The 6078-nt window shown below is 46.8% G+C and overlaps 1 non-coding gene across 1 annotated transcript; it reads right to left on the minus strand.

Annotated features, from left to right (window-relative positions):
* Window positions 1–2948: 2948 nt before the first annotated feature.
* Window positions 2949–3066, minus strand: LOC112479885. The gene has a single exon (XR_003046380.1). It is a non-coding gene; the product is annotated as a 5S ribosomal RNA (ribosomal RNA).
* Between the last annotated feature and the right edge of the window lie 3012 nt (window positions 3067–6078).

The raw sequence follows: 6078 nt of genomic DNA on the forward strand, positions 1-6078 counted from the left end.
CAGGGACAGTGTGGTCCAGAGAGCTGGGCAAAGCGGGACATGGTCATTGCCCCTTGGCCTGGGGGGCAAGGGGAGGGAGTGGGTTACAGCAGAACGCGGTGCAGAAGTGATTACTGGCAAAAATTTTTCTATCATCTTGGTTAAACAAACGTGAACATTGACAGAACTTCTAAAGCTTACATTTTTGAACCCTCGCTTTCAGATATTGATTGGCATCTATTAGACGGCTAAGCACTCGCTGGCTTGACTTCGGCACCAGACGGGGAATGGACTGAGTAATCGGGAGCGTGAAGAGAAGTGGGTTCTGAGACTTATTTTAAAGGGGCCTGTGGGCAAATGCCAGCACGCAGGATGTCAGTGCCCTCCGCCTGGTCCCAGTGTGGCGATTACATGTCCCTGTTTGGCTCAGGTCTGAAGCACACCCTGGCTGGGAGGCAGCTGGCACCAGCCCAGGCACGAATTCGTGCCTACCCCTCTGGGCCCCATTTCTGGCAGGTCACCCGGGCTGTGTTGTCACCTTGAAACATTCGAGAGAGCTGTGAGCTTCAGAAGGTGAGACGTGTGGGGCTGGGGGCTGGGGGCAGGAAAGGCCAGCCCTGGAGGGTGGCTGGAGAGCTTTTGACAGCCCAGACCAGAGCCCAGGGTCCTATTCCTGACGGCGTGAGCGCCCAAGCAGGCGCCAAGCGGATAAGAGTGTAGACAGCGAGGCCAGCCGTGATGCTTGCCAGCACCTGCAGATAGCAGGCGAATAATTGGCACATGTTTAAAAAAAATTAAGAAGCTATTGGATGTGAGTATTTTCTAACAGTGTCTGGCGGGAGTGCCCGGGAGGAATTTAATCAGCGAGAGTTGTTTAAACGGGGCTTCGCACACGGGCCCTGGCGAGGCTGGTAATGAACTCCGTATCATGTGCCACTCCTGTCTGCTGAGGACATTCAATTTGTTAATTCTGCAGCTGGTGAGAGAGGTCAGATAGGAAAGTGACGATTGTTTTCTGACGTTCCAACCCCTGCTCACATCTTTCTAATTAATCCTTTTAGGAGCCACGGGTAGATTAAAAAGGAGAAAAGGTGAGGGAGGCAAAGTGTGAGAGAAATGGATGGAAAGACAGTGCTGCCTTTGTCTTCTACACGGATGGGATGTGGGGGGTGCGGGGGGCGGGGAGAGAAGGCCAGGCTTGGCCTGCTGCCCATTGCTCCTCTCACTCCAAGGGAAAGCAGATGCTGCGGGGAGTTAGAACCCACAGGGCCATCAGATATTCTCCTCCGTGACGGTTTTAAACGAGGGGCACAGAAGGAAGAGCCCCTGGTCTCCATCACTCAGTCTTGGACAGACCCTGCCCGCAGGAGCTGCGGAGGTGTGGGGCAGAGGGGACGGTCCTGCAGGGTGGGAATGCGACCTGCAGTTGAAGGCCCAAGGTCATTGGAATCCTGTAAGACTGTCCCCCGGCTGCCAGGGGGCCTGCTTAGGTGTCCGCGAGTCCTCTTGCTCTCGCCCGCCTGTGCGAAATGCTACCGGTGCACACCTGCCCTCCGCTCACTCTTCCAACTTTGATTTCCCTCCTGCTTCACCTTGCTCTCTGCCACAGAGGCGGACTCCTGTGGACCCTTTCCACGGGCTCCCTGGACTCTGCGCCTGGTTGATGGGTGCCCCTCTCAGAGGGAGAAGGGGCAGGAAGTTGCCCAAGGCTGGCTGGCTTCAAGAGACGGAGGCCTCTGCCTCCTGACGACCCCCCCTTCCAGGTTTCTAGGGCCCCCTTCCAATTCCTGCACTTCCCCTCTGGTTCCCCTATACCTGCCCACAGCTTGGTAATCAATGTTTTTGTACATAAATACCCTTCTAATTACCCTAATGCGGAGCCCCTTCTCCCACTGGGACATTGGCCCCAGTGGCTGATGGATAAGGCACACCTGAGTTTGCATCTGACCTCTTTCTCATATGAGAACATGAGAAAGTTACCTAACCTCTCTGAGCCTGGATTAACACTTCTGTAAAAAGGGGACAATGATACCACCCCACAGCATTGTAATAACCTGAACCCAAATCTGAGTGGTTGCTTTATTGGGGCCCATTTCTTGGCTTATAAAAGTCTCAAGGTTAAGAGAACCACGAAAATCAGTAAAAGGCATGAAATAAAAGAATGCGAGGAACGCGAGAATCTTTATCAAATTCAAAATAGTCACATACTTTGCTGCCGGCGAGGCTCCAGCCAGGTGGTGCCACTGGACATAGGATTCCTCTGTTCTGGTCGCAGGAGAGCCCAGCTTGGAGCATCCGTGGCAAGCGGTGGTGCAGCATCTCGTCCACCCTATATCTTGGTGGCTCCTCCCATCCTTCGGTGCTCACTCATGCTACGACATATTCATCCTGCACACATTTGCCAGATTATCTTCTATGTGCCAGGGGCTGCGCTAAGTCCTGGGGAATCAGAGACGAACCAGACACAGCACCAGACCTCAAGATGCTCGCAACCACCTTGGAAGATGGGTCCTGAATCAAATGCCACCAAACACAAAAATGGAAATGATTAATTCTGCTATTGGTGTGTGTGTGTGTGTTGCAGGGGAGAGGCTGGGAAGAGCTTGAGAACAGAGACGAGGCCTGCAGGCAGAGGGAACAGTATGTGCAAGGCTTTGAGTGCGCACAGGGAAATCTGCCAGCAGTCCACGGGGGCCGAAGCCCAGGGTCTAAAGAGCTGAGGAGCCTCCACTGGAAGTAAAGACTGGCTCAGATGCAGGGAAGGACCTGAAAACCAGCGCGAGGAATCCGGCTTTGATTTCGAGGCACAGAAGTAGTAAAAATTCTTTATGCTGAGTGTCCTGCAAAGAAAACCGTGGTATGAACTCATATACATATATATAGATATATTTTAGGCGAGGCAAGTCTTGGTTGACCTCACAGATTGCAAGGAACTTGTCAGCTTACAATCCCTTATTTTTTATTTTTTATGCCTACAGCACCTGTCTTCCTAGGTGGTCTCCCATCCAAGTACTAACCAGGCCCAACTCTGCTTAGCTTCTGAGATCAGACGGGATCAGGCTTATTCAGGGTGGCATGACTGTAGACTCCAGTTTCTTTAAACTAAAGAGATAACTTAGCCACTTTTGATGTTTATGATCTCAAAAAATTCAATCTTTTGTAGTGCTATCTAGTACACCAACAATTTCTTTTTATAACAGCTTGCCTTTTTTGGATTTTCTAAGCAGTAAACATGGTTTTCGTAGATTCAACAAACCTCCTTTATTAGATTGATTTGCAGCCATCACTGAGACTTCCCGTTTCCTGGTTGCCACCCAGGATGGTGTGGTGTCCCAGAGTTTTGTCCTAAGCCCCACCTCTGGGGCCCCCACAGGCCATCCCCTTGAGGCCTCCAGGACTGCCAAGGAGTGCAAGTGGACTCCCACATCATTTGTGCAACTCTCTGACCTGAGACCATGCCCCAGGTCAGGGGTCAGCTTGCTCTTATCCTTTTTTGATCCTTAGAATCCTTGTCCTCTGCCACAAATGTTTACAAAATGCAGGAGGAATCATAGACACACAGCAGTTCTGGTTTATTACTGTCTTGCTAAACCTCCCCAGGGCAAAGAAATGCTAAGGGCCTGACGACCAGCTCGAAACATGGGGAAATGCAGAAAGAGCACACAGAAACAAGGATGGCTATGAGGTAGCCCACCATGCATGCTGCAGGCCTTGGATGCTCACTGCTAAGTAGGACACTCCACATTTTGAGGCGATATCAACTGAAGTAATTATCCAAAATAATTGGGTCTCCCATATGCTTTTAGTAGAAGCATCCAGATAACTGAGATGACAGTCAAAACTTTTCACTTGAAATTTAGAACAAATTCATAATTATCATGCTACTAGACAGTGAACTTATTCAGGGCAGAGTGTTAGCTGTAATGGTCTTGAACTTGAGAGTTTGATCTTCATCTCTGAGTTATATAACCTTGAACAAATTATTTGAATCTCTTGAGCCCATTTTCTCACCAATAAAATAGGACTCACCCTGTAGCATTGTGAGGACACAGTACATAAAGGGACCTGGCAGAGAGTAGGCATTAAATAAACGCTCACTGGAGAGGTGGATGATGGAAGGACACATTGACAGACAGACAGATGGATATCTCAGCCTTTCGATTTAATCTACTTGTGTAGTACAAGTATCAAATGCCTCAAAACACTATTTAAATATACATTGTCAGTCATGACATCATGTGAGAACTTTGTACCTTACAATAACATCTATGCATTCTTGAGCTGCTGGTCAAATGTAACTTCTAAACTAGGGTCTAAACTGGAGCCTATGTCTTGTCTCTACAGATTATTGTAAATAAAAAGAAACACTGAAGTTGAGAGAGAGGAACCCAGGGTCAGTAAGCTCTTTATCAGGTGCAAGGAGAGCATATTCTTCCATTCATTAACACCCACTTAGGCCTGCCAAGAGAATGCCAATCAACTGCTATTTGCCTGGGGTACGCACAGAAGAGTTAGCCAGAAGGCAGAAGATTGGGTAAACAGTAGAGAGGGCCGAGGAGGAAAGCTTAGACTTGCGGACCTGTGTCTACGGGGGAATTGAAAAAGCCAGTACAGGTCCAGGAAAGACACATGTTCAGAAAATATTTGCGAAGACTTTAAGCCTCTACCTTAGACTGATTCCAAGTCTCAAGTCTACCCAGCTAATAAGTAGAGGAATACCCCAGCACACAGTCAATCTGCAAACGCCGGGACAGGTGACTACTTTTCAAACGTTCCATTTCCAACTAAAAATAAAATAAAATATACAAAGAAACAGAAAATGATGGCCTATTGAAAGAAACTAAATATTTCTCCAGAATTCATCCCTTAGGAAACACAGAGATCAGACTTAATAAACAAAGACTTTTTTAAAAAATCGACTTTTAGTATGTTCAAAGAGCTAAAGGAAAACATAGACATAGAACCAAAGGAAATCAGAAAGATGACACATGAATAAAATAAGAATTTCAACCAAAAAAAAATCAATTGCAGAAGGAAAAATGGAAAATTCACAAACATATGGAAATTAAAACTATGCTCCTAAACAACCAATGGGTGAAAGAAGATATCACGGGGGAAATCAGAAAATATCTTGAGACAAATGAAGATGAAAACACAGCAAACCGAAACTTATGGAACGCAGCAAAAGCAGTGCCAAGAGGGAAATGTACACCTGCAGACACTTCCAAAAGATACATGTCAAACGGACAGCCTCACCTTACAACATGAGGAGCTATAAAACACACACACACACACACACACACACACTCTCTCTCTCTCTCTCTCTCTCTTTCTATATCTGTATCAGTTCTCTCTCTCTCTCTCTCTCTCTCTCTCTCTCTCTCAACCAAAACCTAGCGAAAGGAAAGAAATAGTAAGGATTAGAGCAGCATTAAATAAAATAGAGACTAGAAAAACAATATAGAAGATCAACAAAACCAAAAGTCGGCTCTTTGAAAAGATCAAAGAAATCGATCAGCCATTAGCTACATTGATGAAGGAAAATAACTCGAATTAACCAAAGTCAGAAATGAAAGAGGGGACATCACCATTGATTTTAGAGAAGTAAAAAAATAATAATAACAAGTAAAATATGAACAATTGTATGCCAACAAACTGTATAACCCATATGAAATGGACAACCTACCAAGGATGAACCGTGAAGAAAAGAAGCGTTAGCAATCCCACCGCTTATTATCATTCTGATGTCTGCATGACCAGATAGATGTGCGAATAGACAGATATTTTATCTCGTTTAACCTCCATGACAACCCTATAAAGCAGATGAATGATGATCACCTCCACGCTCCAGATGGGGAAACTGAGGCACGAGAGGTCAAGCACCTTGCGTGAGATTATGCAAAAAGCATGAGGCAGCACTTTGCACAGTGCCCTATGCTGCTCGTTTCATAGGGTATCACACGTGATCCACCCAACAACCCTACAACGTAAATCCTGTTACAGTCAGGAACACTGAGACTTGGACACATAAACAAACAGGCTGCCCGACTTGCTCAGGGTCAAACACACAGTGTGCGCTGCTGGCAGATGCAAACCCAC

The sequence above is a fragment of the Pteropus alecto genome, unplaced genomic scaffold, assembly GCF_000325575.1.
Source record: "Pteropus alecto unplaced genomic scaffold, ASM32557v1 scaffold21, whole genome shotgun sequence".
Taxonomy (NCBI): domain Eukaryota; kingdom Metazoa; phylum Chordata; class Mammalia; order Chiroptera; family Pteropodidae; genus Pteropus; species Pteropus alecto.